Source organism: Callospermophilus lateralis, chromosome 5 (genome assembly GCF_048772815.1).
Source record: "Callospermophilus lateralis isolate mCalLat2 chromosome 5, mCalLat2.hap1, whole genome shotgun sequence".
Lineage (NCBI taxonomy): Eukaryota > Metazoa > Chordata > Mammalia > Rodentia > Sciuridae > Callospermophilus > Callospermophilus lateralis.
The window spans coordinates 160,350,594-160,368,749 of NC_135309.1; positions in this window are offsets into that span (position 1 = coordinate 160,350,594).

Below are 18,156 nucleotides of genomic sequence, written 5' to 3' on the forward strand. Positions count from 1 at the left end.
GTTTCTGCCCTGGGGACTTATATTGTCTCTAAATTTTCCAATACCTTACTCTTCACAGGAGACAAATAATAACAACATCCAGTGCAAAAATATAAAACATTTAAACCAGATAGTTCCTACTATGATGCCTACAATGTTAATTATCACAATCAACAGAAATGATATGATCAGTTATTGCCCATAATTAAAACAGCAAGTTTGCAAAAGGGTTTATAATTTCAGATGGTATACAGGGAAAGAACAGAAGTGATATAGGATGAGATAATTATGAGGGAGAAGGAGAGAAGGTAGAGGTAAAAAAGTAAAGGAAGAGTGAAAGAGAGAATAATATAGATTGGCTGTTAGTGGAAGAAATGAGAGAAGAAGAATTAGGGGAACAGGTAAAAGAAAAAAAAAAAATATATATATATATATATATATATATATATATATATATATATATATATCAAAACTAAAATATACTAATCAAACATCTCAAACATCCTATTCCTCAAAAAACTTACCCATGAAAAATAAGTGGCTTCAAAAATGCTAGAAATGAGACAAAAGACAAATATGAGTATGTATAAATGTCCATGTACTCTTAAGGTCACAATTAAATAGAGAAAAAGAAAAAAGAGGAAAAAGAATCTCAATAAAAAGCTAAAGAATTCTTTCATTTGGAATTCAGAAAATTTTCAGCAGTTTTAGGTGGGGTTATCTGGAATATGATCCTCCACCCTCTGGATTGTGGAGGGAGAGAGGTAATCTGGTAGGTGGAATTCCTTGAAGAAGGGTTTAGGCTTAGGTGGGCTATAGGATCTTCGCTGAATGCCAACTGGTCTGGAGACTTTAAATCAGCACAACATGTCCAGGGCTCAGTAATTACCACTTCATGCTGGAAAACTGTACCCCAGGATCTCCCTTGGGTTCCACTCACGTGGTGGAAGAGCCAATTCTAGACTAGTCCCTGACGTCACCTGTGGCCCCCACATTTCCTGGTCTTGGGTTCAGTCTCCAAGCTCCCTCCCTCCCCTGCCCTTCGGAATTCACAGCCAGATGTGTCTCTCAGCTGGTCCTGTGAGCAGCTGGATTGGAGGGGGAGAGTTGCGTGGGTTTCCATGACTAGTTGTCTCCTGTGTAAAACTCTCTCCAAGTTTAATTTCCCCTTGGTCACTTAAGTACACTCTATGTCATGCAGGAGTGGGCTCCCTCGGCGGCTGGCCCCTGTGCTGCAGCTGCACAATGCTTCCGTCCTTTGTCCTCGGCATGCTGCTTGGGGACATGGTGGTTTCTGTCCTGCACAAGGATATGTGCAGCACACCTTTCAGTTTAATTGTGCAATGTCTTTGATCTCTAAATGCTCCCCTCCAACATGCCTCAGGATTCTCAAAAAATGGCTTCCTTTAATTCCTTTATCCCTCCACTTTGCTCAGGGAGGAACCTCACTGGCTGGTGCTTCTGGCCCGGCGTTGGAGCTGCTGTGACTCTGGAGATTTCTTCCTTACTTTATTATATACAAATTCCTATATCCCTGATTTGCTAGTGACTCCCCAGGAACAGAGACTGGGTGTGGTAGCATATGCCTGTAATCCCAGTGGCTCGGGAGGCTGAGGTAGGAAGATCGCAAGTTCAAAGCCAGCTTCAGCAACAGCAAGGCACCAAGCAACTCAGTGAGACCCTGTCTCTAAATAAAATACAAAATAGAGCTGGGATGTAGTTCAGGGGTCAAGTGCCCCCGAGTTCAATCCCTGGTACCAAAAACATAAAAAATAAAAATAAAAAAGAACATCACACAGTTCTGACCATATGTACAGTAGGCAGCCTTTTCAGATTGGTTTCTTTCACTTAGCAGTTTGCACTTAGTTCTTTCTTGCCTTTTCCTAGCTTAGTATCTCTTCTTAAAATCTCTTCTGAACAGCATTCTGTTGTATGGAGGTATCACAGTCTCTTCGCCCACCTCTATTGTATTGGAGCACGTTCCCATTGCTTCCCCTTGTTGCCAATGTTGAGTGTTTGCAGGTTTTTATGTGAATATGTTTTCAACTCCTTTGTGTAAACCTAAAAGCTCACTGTTGGATTAACTGATAAGACTATGTTTAGTTTTGTAATTTAAGAATTGCCAGAATGTCTTCTCACATGGCTTTACCATTGTGCATTCTGACAGCTGTAAATGAAATTTCCACTACTCCACATCCTCACCAGCAGTCTTTGCAGTCGCTGTGTTCGATTTTGGCCATTTTTACAGGTGTATTGTGGAATCTCCTTGTTGCTTCAGTTTGCATCTCCTAGTGATCTGTGACATTGAGCATCTTTCATGTGCTTGCTTCTCAGTTCCGCTTTTCCCCACCCCGCTACCATGGGTTTACTGGAGATGTTCCTTATTCCAAGTAAAAAGAACTGGCTTATTGTTATGGGAGAAATAGTTCTAGACTGATTGGGCCAAATATTCCCTTAACACATCTTTCACAATTGACAGGGAAAGAGACTAATGCCAAGCATCATTTCCTTTTATAGATGCTGTCAATGAGGCAGTACAATCAATGATAGAATAATAGGAGTAATTGATGCCCTCCCAGAGGATCTGAGTTGGGAATGGTGTTTTCCCAGCTACATGCAGTCTTTGAGAACAGATTTTACAGTTTTGAAATGGGAAAAATAGTCAGCCCCAGCTGTTGAATACTTTGCAGTGAGCTAGACACTAATTAGCTGGAGATATTTTCAGTCCTGCCTCTCAAATGTACTTTAGGCCAGATCAGCTAAATTTTAAGAAAGCAAGGGAATCAATATCTCATTGAGAGAACCAACTTGTTTTAAACCTCTTAAACGGAAGCAGTTAAATTTAGTGTCTGTACAGTATGTATTAAGACAGAGGAAATAACATGTATCTTAAGGTGAGGGATGCAAAGACCAGTGGCTTATGCCCCACCTTGAGGAGCTCACAGCTGCACTGGCAAGGAAGAACTGATGTGGGCACAGCAGGGACTGCCCGCAGCTGCAAATAATAGCACAACAGCCAGGAACTCCCATCGCCAGCTTGACCGTGGCCCTTGAGTTGCTTCAGTCTCTAGCTTGTCATGGACGCCTAGAATTGTCTGCTCTGAGGAGCACTGTCCTGAAGAAGGAACTGAGAACTGCAGGAAAAAAGAGTTGACCCTTCATATCTCTGCAGCAGACACCTGTCCCCGTGCCAACAGTCACGCAGAGAACACCCAATGCTGAAAGGCATTTCTATTTCTCCATTGGATGTATTTTCATGTTATGGAAAAACTGACTACTTTAGGAGAACCAGGGCTTGAAGAAGTAACATACAATATTCCGTCTGCATTGTTTTTGACAGAGATGAGGCTTTTGCAAATGAAAGGCAAGCATTCTGAAAGATGTCCTGGAATCCTGCTAGTCAGCAGTGTCACAGATACGAATTTTCAGTTCTCTTTCTTTCAGTAAAAATTGGAGAATGTCATAAAAAAAAAAAAAAACGACCCAAAAAAACTGGGGAGTGGTCTGCTCCCACAGTTCCTAAACTGGTTTGCAGTGGACTGATAGAGCTCATTAGATTCTCTCCCTGTGAAGAACTACAAGTTCCAATCAACTATTTTGCTGACTTGGCAGTTCCATTCACTTTCTTCTGACAAGTCAGCTTTTGAAATGACCTAGGACAGGTAGGACAATGTGCTAGAGTCTGTGCTGCCCCAGGAGTGAGAGCAGATAGACAAGATGCAGTCTTATGAGGAAGTAGGCCGGTTCTTCCAGAAGTTGACATCGTGCCCTGACGCGTGGGTCAGGCACGTCTTGGCTGATCTGAAAAGCTTTCTATCCCTGATCAATTGTATCAATTGTGGCTTACAAACAAAGCATGCTGTCACACCATCGCTGCATTGGGCATTGGACCAGCATTCTGCACTAAGTTGGGAGCTGAGGCTGGGAATTGGAGAGGTGGGGAGAAGACTCTTCTCATTCATTGCTCATTGGTGCCCCTTGAAACTCTGAACCCCTGGGCAGGCTGGTACATGGGGAAAGAATGAGGCATTGCCTGGTGCAGAAGTGTTTGGGTCTGAGTCTTGAGCCCCAGCGAGGAGCAGGGTGAGGAGGTGCAGCCAGTGCTGGGAACTGGGTGAGCAGCCCAGCAGGAGGCTGGACGCTGGAGACGGAGTGGCTCCAGGACCATGAGTGGTCCGCACCCTTGCAGGATGGAAGAGCCTGTAATCAGAGTGCTTGGCCATGGGCAGCTGCAGCAGAGTGGCCAGGCAGGACAGCAGGGTGCTTGGTCTGGTGATTATTAGGCTCAGAGTACTGAGAATCATGGCCATCATTCAAAACAGTCCCCAACACCTCCAGAAAAAATAAGAGGATTTTTCTCTGAAGAATTCACTTTCTTATTTGCACCGTATCTGATGTCTTTTTTACCCACCTCCCAGTTGTTCTAAAATCTACCTGGATTTCTGAACGACTGGATTTCATTGCTTTTAGAATCTGAATTTGTGAAGGCTTGATTCAAGTGTCTTTCAGAGCTAAAAGTCCCTTCTCTGGCTCCCAGCAGTGATGGCAGAGCTCAGAGCACAGGTTGCAAGCAGGTATCATGGAGGGCTTGATCAGCAGGAACCACTCTGTAAGTGGCCAGGGGAGAGGGCTGCTGCCTGCTGACCACAGCTACCCAGGATGACAGACCCATTCCACATCCAGTACCTGCAGCCTTTCTCTTCTCTGGTCTGTAATGCCAAGAGGGGCCTGCCCAACAGGCAGGGCTATGGATGGACTCGGTGGTCCCAATATCCACTATCTTAAATGGCTTCCAAAGGCCCATGTGTTCAAGGCTTAGTCCCAGCTTGGTGCTCTAACAGATGGTGATGGTGGACATTCTGTCATCAGGTGTGCCCGTGACGGGGTGGAGGCCCTGGCCCCTTTTTGCTCTCCTGACTCTTCCTGCTCCTGCTGTGATGCTCCCATCCCCCACCAGAGACCTGAAAGCAACGGGTCCACTTGGTCATGGAGTAGCACCTCTGAAACTGTGAGCCAAAATAAAACCTTTTCTCTTTATAAGCTGATGATCTCAAAGTTGTTACAGTAATGGAAAGCTAACACATATCTAAGCTGCGAGACCCTGGAATCCAGGATTGAATGCCAGCCTGGATCCACTGGAATTGGAAGTCACTGGAGGAGTCGAGAAGGGGTGTCCTGCAATGAAGCCCTGCTTGCTGCACACTGCAGGGAAGGGGACTTGGAGGCAGCTTCTTATGTCCCAGGGCTTGATGGTGTAGCGAGGGCCTGGAATGTGCCAGATGGATATCAGGTGGGGAGGCTTGGTCACAGCAATGGCCAGGGGAGGAGGGGATGGTTGGACCAGTCACCTGGTCCAACCCTCTTGGCCTCATTTTGATTTGGGTCACCTTTTTAGTAGTCTCTTGCTGTCACCTAACTTGGACAGGGACTGTTTGTGGGCCAGCACTGTGCCTGGAAATACAGTGTTCACATGTGCCATTGGCCATGGAGAATCTTAGAGCAAGGAGAGGCCCAACACTATGTTCTTTTGGATCTGAGCTCTGGACAAGGCAGCTGCCAGCCAGTCTTCCTGCGACACAGGAGGAAAGGGGAGTAATGTTCTGCCGGGTCCCGAGTTCTGCATCTATCAGGTGACAGGGGTCTTGTGTGGCGCTCTCCGAGGGAGCAGGCCAGGAAGGAGGTGGTTTGAGAGAGAACAGGTACCAGGGAGGAAGAGGAGCAGTGCTGGGTATCTTGGAAGTTTGTGCAAAAAGAGCACCAACGGCCGCCCAGCCAAGTGGCAGAGGCTTCGCATTGTTCCCCAGAGAGTGCTGAGGGGATTCTGAGTCAGTCAAGGAAGGGGACACTGGGGCTTGGGAAGGCACTTTGGTTTAAAACAAGCAAGACAGCAGGATTACAATTTCTGAAATACTGAGTGATTTAAACCCATTCCTGCTAGGCCAGTCCCTCTCTCCTGTACCCTGTCCAACCCAGGGCTGAAGTCAGAGGAAGTCAGTAAGAAGTCCAGCTAGGCATGAGAGGAGAGAGAAGCCTGTCCCGGCAAGCCCTGGGGCACAGTGGAGTGAAGGCAGGCACAGGGGTGAGACTTTGCCCTGAACTCTCTTGTCCTGGGCAGGGAAGAGGGGAGAGAAGTGGAAGGGACCATGTGGCAGGGGCTTTGCTGGTATCCCAGCTGAGTGGACAGCCCTGCAGGGCAATTCTGTCTCTAGCCAGGACAGGCCGAGGGGGGACTCATTGTGAGAAAGCAGCAGCCACAGGGGTCTGCAGAAGGCAGGGCAGGGGACTCCGTGAGAAGCTGAGGTGCAGATGGGAGGGCACATTCTGTGGGCTGGGCTCCTGGAGGCAGGAAACCCCCTGGGATCCAGGACCAAGGAGGGGCTGCAGAAGGGCTATTGGCCTGACCATTCAGAGATTTCAAGCCCTGGGGCCCGCACAGGGCTGTCCGGGTATTCAGCAGCAGCTTGTCCAGAGGCATGCTGTGATGGATTGACCAGAGTTCCCGTGCTAATTTTTTAGAAAAGAGCTGGCTATGGCATGGGGGACACATATGCAGCTGGGAAAAACAGACAGCTGTCCTGCTGTCCCAGCATGTGTGTGTCCCCAAATGCAGATGTTAAAACTTAGGCCCCCTCAGCAAGAGTATCGGGGGGGGGGGGCAGGTGCCTTTGGGAAGTGACCAGGTTGGGAGGGCAGGGCCCTCATGGGTGGAACTAGTGTCCTCATAAAAGGCCCAGAGATCCTCCCTTCTACCATGTGAGGACGCAGTGAGAAGGTGCCCACTATCACCCGGGAAGACCTTCTGCAGAGACTGACAGACTGCTGACTTAGTTTTGGACTTCCCACCTCAAGAGCTAGAAGAGCTACATTTCTGTCATTAATAAACCCTTGGTCTTTGTTTCCGCATGCACATAGACTGAGACAGGGACCTGGTCTGGGGGCAGAGGAGGCTGGAAGGACCCAAGATGACGGATCTGGTTTAAGCTTCAGGATCTCGAGCTTTGATCTGCCTGGCATCCTTGAACTTCTGCCCCAGGGGGCTCCCTTGTACACTCATTCATTCCCTTTTAAGGAGACAGTTACAGGACTGTCCCGGACCTGAAAGTTCACAGACCAGCTATGTTTGGCTGGACAGATGTGAGTGACCGTTAGCCAGGGGCAGGGACAGTCAGGTGCTCCTTAGCCCCTCCTTCCTACAGGACACTCATACAGGCATCTTCTCAGGGCCCAGTCCTGGCTCTGACTCCCTGTAGGGCTTTCAGCAAAGCACCAGGCCTAAGCAAGAAGCAGTGTGGGCAACTTTCTGTTGTTCACAAGTGTTTGGGATGCTGGCTCTATCCAGGTTCCCTATCAGGTCTCAGGGAGGGCTTCTGGTAGACAGATGGCCTACTACTTGCAGTAGGCCCTGGCTGGGGGCAGCGAGGTCCAGGAGAAATGCAGCGTGAGCCATGAAGGCCAGGCTAAGCGCCCTTGTGGCGGTGCTCGCGGTTCAGGCCATGCCTTGGGAAAATGTCACAGTCTAACGTAAGATTTCATAAAAGGATTTGCTCAGAGAAAATGGGAATGAATAACCCTTTGAACATTGAATGAAGCGGCCTCCAGACTTCTGTTTTTTTTTTTTTATGTTAATGAATCGTGTCTATGTAAATACTTAGTGTGGAACCATTTGACATGCGGGCTCCAGCCTTCTGCTGTTGTTGAATATGTACCTGCTCATTAGCCTCGGACTGGCATTACCCCCACACACTCTGCAAACACTGTTCTCGTGTCAGTGATTCCGAAGGAATGCTAAGGCATGTGGCAGAAAATTAAATTGAAAACTGCTTGAGTCACTTTTACTATAATTTGAAAAAGAAGCATCTTTGTAAAATGAAACTAGTTTTTGGACTACCTTTTTTTTTTTTTTTTAAATTAGAAAAAACTACAGTCATTCCCTCTTTTCTATAGGAGATGTCTTACAAGACCCTGCAGTGCATGCCAATATATATATATATATATATATATATATATATATATATATATATATATAGTATGTTTCCTCCTGTACATACATACCTATGACAGGGTTTAATTTAGAAATTAAACACAAAGGAATTAAAAACAATAACCAATATGTAATACAAAAATTATAATAGAATTGCCAGCATCACTGATCTTTACTTGGGGGCCAATGTTAAGTAAAATAAAGGTTTATGGACACACGCAAGAATTGCCATACCCTGAGGCTCAATCTGATAACTGAGATGGCTACAGAGTGTGACTAAAGGCTTGTAGGGTATACAGTGTGGATACACTGGACACACGGATGATTAGCATCCTGGGTGAGGCAAGCCGAGACTTCATTATGTGCAATTTGAAACTTATGAATGATTTCCATAATTTTCCCCTTAATATTTTCAACTCCTGGTTGACCGGAGTGTAACTAAAACTGCAGAAATCAAAACTGCACATAAGGGAGACCCCTATAAGGATAAATTTCTAGTAAAAGTTCACTGTTAGTCAGCCATGTTTGCTTCTCTCGGGTAAGTCAGGCATGAACCTTTCTTTGAGCAGATCCACCGTTAGGGGTATGAAGTCACTGTAACTCTCAAGAGGAAAGTTAAGTAACTTGTTTTGGCTATGAGTACTATGGGGGAAGTGTTCATATTTGGGTGTTATCTATTACATTTACAATTGTAAAGTAAGTTAAAGTGGAGATCTGATTTGAGGAACCCTTGAAAAGACAAAGCCGGCCAGACCACCCTGAGTGACCTCATCAGCCCTGCTGGATTTACAAACATAAGGGACATTTAACGTGAGCTTTTTCTTGTGAATGCCCATGTCAAGCAAGAATGGAACTTAAGCCCAGCCACTCAGAAGCAGCCGGCCAGTGCACACCGGTGGCCGAGCAGGTGCTTCCTTTGCTCTCCATCTGCCAGTCCTATTAACACCTTTACCTTGGTGTCCTCTGCAGGGCTCACGATCCACTTCTGGTTGGGTGCTGCCCAATTTGTGGACTGTTGATCCTCAAGCTCTTTAAATTTCTACTGTGCCTCAGTTGACTTTTAGTATGAATTTTTGTAGATTCTAACTTTTAGAAAGGTTGATCAAATCTCATAATTTGATTGGCATTTCCCTAACGACTTAAAGCATCTTGGCACAGACTTATTTGCCATTTGTACCTTTCTTTGGTGAAGTATCTGTTCAGATTTTCTGTCATTTTAAAGAATTGTTTTCATATTTTTTATCACTGAATTTTGCGAGTACTTCTCATGTTGTGGATGCAAAACCCTTATCAGGTGATTTATAAACATATATTCCAATGCTGAGTAGTACTCCAGTGCATGATGTCCCATGGTTTGTGACAATTTGCCACTCATCCATTGATGCTCAATCTCTCTGAATTTATAACGTTTTTTTAAAAACATCCCTTTTGTTCTTGAGGTGATGTTTTTTACCTAGAGGCATTCATTTTTCTTTCTTGAGGTCAACTTTGGAAGTATCCAGTGATTCTTGGTCACAATTCACCAGAAAAGGTGAGCAGGGGACCCCGTGACCCCAAGCTTCGCTGAAGGGTGAGGCAGAAGGTAACCAGACATTATGGAGCATGATCCTTGAAGACCAGCGTAGAGACTATTTCTCCCTGGGATGCCAACCTCTAGTTCTTGCTGGAAAGACCTGCTGGCCTCTGCCCTCCTTGCTCTCTCCTGGGAACGAGGTTATAGCTAATTTCTGAGCTTCATCTGTGTTCAACCCCAAGATGCAAAGGCCCCAGCCTACTGTTTTCCAACCCCTAGGAAAGAGCTGAGAGCATTGAGCGGAGAGGGTCTGGATGCTCCCTTACTCATCTGCTCCTGGCGGGCAGCAGGCGGAATCAATGGAGGGCCACCCGGAGCCTCCAAGCAGGGAGGACATATGGGCTGGGGTACCTGCCCACTACACAGGTGGAATTTTCCAGATGTTTTATGAGTACATTCCTTTTACAACCAAGTCCACTCTGCTGTTATTAAGTCACCTTAATAGTCCTCACCTGAAGACTGGAGACAAAGGGAGTGGCCAGCTCCCCGCTCCATTTCCTTTCTTCCTGCGTTCTTCAGGGGTCTGGAAAGAGCAGCTTTCCCAGGCACTGACTAGTGTTCACTCCAACCATGTGTTCTTTGTGGGAAGCAGGAACTGACACCGACTGGCCTTCGTTCTGAGATACCATTTCCCTCCTGTCCCTGTCAGCCCAGGTAGGACCTCCCATGCTAGCACACAGCTTCCCTGGTCCTCTGCCCAGCTCTGTCAGTCCCCAGCCCACCTGTGCTGAGGCTCACTGGCAGTGGGCACTCTCTTTAAGGACTGACTCCTGCTCTTTAATTCTTCTTCTTTTTTAAAAAAAATAATTAAATCAGAAACATATCATTGGCATTTTTTAATATGTATTTTTTCTAGTTGTCGATGGACCTTTATTTATTCATTTATTTATATGTGGTGCCGAGAATTGAACCCCGTGCCTCACACATGCCAGGTAAGTGCTCTACCACTGAGCCGCAACCCCTCTTTAAATCTTTTGTAGTGATTTTAACAGGGGTCAGATGAGGAGAGGGGAGTAAGAGTATATACTGAGTTCATCATATTGAACTGGAAGCTCTCAAGGGTACCTCTAAAAATATAAGAGCCAGTACTATGAGGTTTGTTTTTTTAAAGGAAGTCTCCTTTCCAAATAATTATAGATAGTAAACAAAAGGAGTTCCAAACAATAAAAAAAAAAAACAGAAAACAAGATAAAAGAAAGAATAGTGATTAGCCAAAGAATTTGAGCTAAATTATTAAATTGCAAAGTCCATCTATTATTTTATTAGAGACAACGAAAACAAATGACATTTAAAAACTTCCAAGACAAGCAAGGAAATATCAGATGAATACCAGCTGAATTTATCTATCAAAAAAAGAAGTATGGCAATATTCTTATCAATGTAGAATTCAAGCCATGATATATTCAACAGGAAGATGATTTTGAGTTGATAACAGGTACAGTGTATCAGGTAGAAAGTTTTGCAAAGCAACAGCTTCAAATCATAAAACAGCATTAGAAATGCAAGGAATATCAGATGTGGAGGAAAAATAAGACTGTAGAGAACTTTAAAAAATATGTCTGGATTAATAAACAAGAACAAATTGGAGGAGGGGAAGAACCACCGCCAAAGCCTGCGAGGGAGACTTTGCAGCTATACAAGAGCAATATAAATATATAGGGGGAAAATCAATAACACAACTGTTTCACCAAGCAGAAAGAAATGCGATCAGTATAAAAAGACAAGGAAAGAAAGGACCACAAGCAATGCAGGTCAACTCAACTTTAGAAGAGGTAATTTCTGCAGCAGATGGAATGTCAGATAAAGAATTCAGGATACACATGCTTCAGATGATCTGGAGTCTCAAGGAAGACATTAGACAGCAAAATCAGTCAATGAAAGACCACTTCGACCACTTTGACAATCAATTACATAAACAAATCCAAGAAGCAAAAGATCAATTATACAGGGAGATAGAGGTTATAAAAAACAAACAAACAGAAATCCTGGAAATGCAGGAAACAATAAACCAACTTAAAAACTCAATTGAGAATACTACCAGCAGAGTAGAACACTTAGAAGATAGAACATCAGACAATGAAGACAAAGTATTTCAACTGGAGAAGAACATAGACAGCTCAGCAAAGCTGTTAAGAAACCATGAGCAGAACATTCAAGAAATATGGGATAACATAAAGAGACCAAACTTAAGAGTCATTGGGATACAGGAAGGTACTGAGGTCCAAACCAAAGGAATGAGCAATCTATTCAACGAAATAATACGAGAAAACTTCCCAGACTTGAAGAATGAGACAGAATCCCAAATCCTAGAAGCCTACAGGACGCCGAATGTGCAAAATCATAAGAGATCCACACCTAGACACATTATAATGAAGATGCCCAACATACAGAATAAGGAGAGAATTTTAAAAGCTACAAGAGAAAGGAAGCAGATTACATTTAGGGGTAAACCAATCAGGATAACAGCTGATCTTTCAACACAGACTCTCAAAGCTAGAAGATCCTGGAATAACATATTTCAAACACTGAAAGAAAAGGGGTTCCAACCAAGAATTGTGTATCCCGCGAAATTAAGCTTCAGGATGGAAGATGAAATTAAAACCTTCCATGATAAACAAAAGTTAAAAGAATTTGCAGCTAGAAAACCATCTCTTCAAAACATCCTTGGCAAAATATTACAGGAAGAGGAAATGGAAAATATCAATGAAAACCAACAGCGGGAGGTAGTACAGTAAAGGGGGGGGGGGAATAATCAAAGAGGAAAACAAACCATGTTTAGTAACTTAAATAAACAAATATGGCTGGAAGAACAACCCATATCTCAATAATAACCCTAAATGTTAATGGCTTAAACTCACCAATTAAGAGACACAGGCTAGTAGAATGGATCACAAAACAAGACCCAACAATATGCTGCCTTCAGGAGACGCATTTGATAGGAAAAGACATACATAGACTGAAGGTGAAAGGTTGTGAAAAATCATATCACTCATATGGACTTCGGAAACAAGCAGGAGTGTCCATACTCATATCAAATAAAATAGATTTCAAGCCAAAGTTAATCAAAAGGGATGAAGAGGGACACTACATACTTCTTAAGGGAACCATACACCAACAAGACATAACAATCATAAATATATATGCCCCAAACAATGGTGCAGCTATGTTCATCAAACAAACTCTTCTCAAGTTCAAGAGTCTAATAGACCACCATACAATAATCATGGGAGACTTCAACACACCTCTCTCACCACTGGACAGATCTTCGAAACAAAAGTTGAATAAGGAAACTATAGAGCTCAATAACAGAATTAATAACCTAGACTTAATTGACATATATAGAATATACCACCCAACATCAAGCAGTTACACTTTTTTCTCAGCAGCACATGGATCCTTCTCAAAAATAGATCATATATTATGTCACAGGGCAACTCTTAGACAATATAAAGGAGTAGAGATAATACCATGCATCTTATCTGACCATAATGGAATGAAATTGAAAATTAACGATAAAAGAAGTAAGGAAAAATCATGCATCACATGGAGAATGAACAATAGGTTACTGAATGATCAATGGGTTATAGAAGACATCAAGGAGGAAATTAAAAAATTCTTAGAGATAAATGAAAACACAGACACAACATATCGGAATCTATGGGACACATTGAAAGCAGTTCTAAGGGGAAAATTTATTGCTTGGAGTTCATTCCTTAGAAAAAGAAAAAACCAACAAATAAATGATCTAATACTTCAACTCAAAATCCTAGAAAAAGAAGAGCAAAACAACAGCAAAAGAAGTAGAAGACAAGAAATAATTAAAATCAGAGCTGAAATTAATGAAATCGAAACGAAAGAAACAATTGAAAAAATTGACAAAACTAAAAGTTGGTTCTTTGAAAAAATAAATAAAATCGACAGACCCTTAGCCACGCTAACGAAGAGAAGAAGAGAGAGAACTCAAATTACCAGCATACGGGATGAAAAAGGCAATATCACAACAGACACTTCAGAAATACAGAAGATTATCAGAAACTATTTTGAATCCTTATACTCCAATAAAATAGAAGATAGTGAAGGCATCGATAAATTTCTTAAGTCATATGATTTGCCCAGATTGAGTCAGGAGGATATTGACAACCTAAACAGACCAATATCAATTGAGGAAATAGAAGATACCATCAAAAGACTACCAACTAAGAAAAGCCCAGGACCGGATGGGTATACAGCAGAGTTTTACAAAACCTTTAAAGAGGAACTAATACCAATACTTTTCAAGCTATTTCAGGAAATAGAAAAAGAGGGAGAACTACCAAATTCATTCTATGAGGCCAACATCACCCTGATTCCTAAACCAGACAAAGACACTTCAAAGAAAGAAAACTACAGACCAATATCTCTAATGAACCTAGATGCAAAAATCCTCAATAAACTTCTGGCGAACCGGATACAAAAACATATCAAAAAAATTGTGCACCATGATCAGGTAGGATTAATCCCTGGGATGCAAGGCTGGTTCAATATACGGAAATCAATAAATGTTATTCACCACATCAATAGGCTTAAAAATAAGAACCATATGATCATCTCGATAGATGCGGAAAAAGCATTCGACAAAGTACAGCATCCCTTTATGTTCAAAACTCTAGAAAAAATAGGGATAACAGGAACATACCTCAATATTGTAAAAGCAATCTATGCCAAGCCTCAGGCTAGCATCATTCTGAATGGAGAAAAACTGAAGGCATTCCCTTTAAAATCTGGAACAAGACAGGGATGCCCTCTCTCACCACTTCTGTTCAACATAGTTCTCGAATCACTGGCCAGAGCAATTAGACAGACGAAAGAAATTAAAGGCATAAAAATAGGAAAAGAAGAACTCAAATTATCACTATTTGCAGATGACATGATTCTATACCTAGCAGACCCAAAAGGGTCTACAAAGAAACTATTAGAGCTAATAAATGAATTCAGCAAAGTGGCAGGCTATAAAATCAACACGCATAAATCAAAGGCATTCCTGTATATCAGCGACAAATCCTCTGAAATGGAAATGAGGACAACCACCCCATTCACAATATCCTCAAAAAAAATAAAATACTTGGGAATCAACCTAACAAAAGAGGTGAAAGACTTATACAATGAAAACTACAGAACCCTAAAGAGAGAAATAGAAGAAGATCTTAGAAGATGAAAAAATATACCCTGTTCATGGATAGGTAGAAGTAACATCATCAAAATGGCGATATTACCAAAAGTTCTCTATAGGTTTAATGCAATGCCAATCAAAATCCCAACGGCATTTCTTGTAGAAATAGAGAAAGCAATCATGAAATTCATATGGAAAAATAAAAGACCCAGAATAGCAAAAACAATGCTAAGCAGGAAGTGTGAATCAGGCGGTATAGCTATACCAGACTTCAAACTATACTACAGAGCAATAGTAACAAAAACAGCATGGTACTGGTACCAAAACAGGCGGGTGGACCAATGGTACAGAATAGAGGACACAGAAACCAATCCACAAAACTACAACTATCTTATATTCGATAAAGGGGCTAAAAGCATGCAATGGAAGAAGGATAGCATCTTCAACAAATGGTGTTGGGAAAACTGGAAATCCATTTGCAACAAAATGAAACTGAATCCCTTTCTCTCGCCATGCACAAAAGTTAACTCAAAGTGGATCAAGGAACTTGATATCAAATCAGAGACATGGCGTCTGATAGAAGAAAAAGTTGGCTATGATCTACATACTGTGGGGACGGGCTCCAAATTCCTCAATAGGACACCCATAGCACAACAGTTAATAACTAGAATCAACAAATGGGACTTACTCAAACTAAAAAGTTTTTTCTCAGCAAAAGAAACAATAAGAGAGGTAAATAGGGAGCCTACGTCCTGGGAACAAATCTTTACTCCTCACACTTCAGACAGAGCCCTAATATCCAGAATATACAAAGAACTAAAAAAATTAGACAATGAGATAATGAATAACCCAATCAACAAATGGGCCAAGGACCTGAACAGAAATTTCTCAGAGGAGGACATACAATCAATCAACAAGTATATGAAAAAATGCTCACCATCTCTAGCAGTCAGAGAAATGCAAATCAAAACCACCCTAAGATACCATCTCACTCCAGTAAGATTGGCAGCCATTAGGAAGTCAAACAGCAACAAGTGCTGGCGAGGATGTGGGGAAAAGGGTACTCTTGTACATTGCTGGTGGGACTGCAAATTGGTGCGGCCAATTTGGAAAGCAGTATGGAGATTTCTTGGAAAGCTCGGAATGGAACCACCATTTGATCCAGCTATTCCCCTACTCGGTCTATTCCCTAAAGACCTAAAAAGAGCACACTATAGGGACACTGCTACATCCATGTTCATAGCAGCACAATTCACAATAGCAAGACTGTGGAACCAACCTAGATGCCCTTCAATAGACGAATGGATAAAAAAAATGTGGCATTTATACACAATGGAGTATTACTCTGCATTAAGAAATGACAAAATCATAGAATTTGGAGGGAAATGGATGGCATTAGAGCAGATTATGCTAAGTGAAGCCAGCCAATCCCTTAAAAACAAATGCCAAATGTCTTCTTTGATATAAGGAGAGTAGCTAAGAACAGAGTAGGGACAAAGAGCATGAGAAGAAGATTAACATTAAACAGGGATGAGAGGTGGGAGGGAAAGGGAGAGAGAAGGGAAATTGCATGTAAATGGAAGGAGACCCTCAGGGGTATACAAAATTACATATAAGAGGAAGTGAGGGGAAAGGAGGAAAAATATAAGGGGGAGAAATGAATTACAGTAGAGGGGGTAGAGAGAGAAGAGGGGAGGGGAGGGGGGAGGGGGGATAGTAGAGGATAGGAAAGGCAGCAGAATACAACAGACACCAGAATGGCAATATGTAAATCAATTGTTGTGCAAATGATGTGATTCTGCAATCTGTATATGGGGTAAAAATGGGAGCGCATATCCCACTTGAATCAAAGTGTGAAATATGATATATCAAGAACTATGTAATGTTTTGAACAACCTACAATAAAAATTAATTAAAAAAAAATAAATAAATAAACAAGAAGAAACAGTACACACTTAAGTGGGTTGTGTCATTGTTATAAAATGTGACTACTGTTTTTTAATAGTAAATGCTTTATTTTTACTGTCCTCACCCTTGCACCTAAATTATGCCATGGCATAGATAAGTCACAGTCAGGGCTAATTCCTAATTTGGCAAAAGAGTATAATTAATATGAATAGTCTCAATACAAATAAAATTAGCATTTATTAGGATCTTATGGTATGTTAGGTATTAATCTAAAGACATTAAACATTAAAACTGTTCAGAGGTTTTAATTTTTTCATTACATAAAAAAAATTGACATTCGGAGAAGTGAATTCTCCTAGATCACCAATTTAGTAGTTAGTTGAGCCCACATTTGAAAATAGGTCCAATAAAATGTGACTATTCTTTAAGGAATAAAGGAAAACTCAAAAACCCAAAAGAAGAATATTTACAGAAAATAATCTCTACTCCATTCGCACATGAGAAAAATGAAGAACAAGAAAACCTAAATAAAATCGTCCAGATGGGTAAAAGGTTAAAACAACAACAACAACAACAACAAAAAATACTCTAAAGTTATTATCCTGAGAAAACTTATGGCTCAAAGAAAATTTAACAAGTAAAACTAAACGTTACTTAGGGTAAGAACTATAAGCACATTATTGAACTTTAGGAAATACAGTATTACTTATAAGAAATACACAGTCTCAAAACAAAACAAAAAAAAAAATGTGATTCCTAAGAAAAACAAACACAAACCTCAAAACCAGAACAAATGCAGTACCCCTTCAGAGCAGTTCTGGGTAGAACAGAAGCACCCATCCCAAATTAGGACCATGATGAAGAGAAAGCAGAAACTGAAAAAAATAAGACATGCAGAGGCAATTGTCATAATATGGTTAGTTTAGACTAAAAGAACAGGGCAACTCATAATATGGTTAGTTTAGACTAAAAGAACAGGGCAACTCTGAAAATCGAATGAGAAAATAATCCACTAGATTAGACGACAAAATGGACATGTTCCAGTTTTCCATTGCCTTTGGAACTGTTGTGAAGCCCTCATCCACATTTCTGGTCTGCATGGAGGGTGTCTGAAACTTGAAAGAAATAAGCATTTTTTATTAAAAAAAAAAAGAAGAAGAGGCAAAGAGGGCTGAGGATATAGCTCAGTTGGTAAAGAGCTTGCCTCGCACGCACAAGGCCCTGGGTTGGGTCCCCAGCACCACACACACACACACACACACACAAAGGGCAAAGACAAGACACCAATGGTTAAAGTAGAAACAAGACTTTATAATCATCCTCAAAATAAAAGTGCTCAAAACAGTAATCTCAAAAAAGTCACTCCTGGTGAAATCACATAAGAATCTTGGCAATCCATCTAATATTCAATATTGTTCTCCAAGTTTTCATTAGCTGAAGCAAATGACAGTGAAACTAACAGTTTTGTATGTTGCAAAACATGATTAATATATCTGTGAATGATTATGATGGCAACACTGGAAATCCTGAGAAAAAGAAAAATGAAAGGAAAAATGGACTATATAA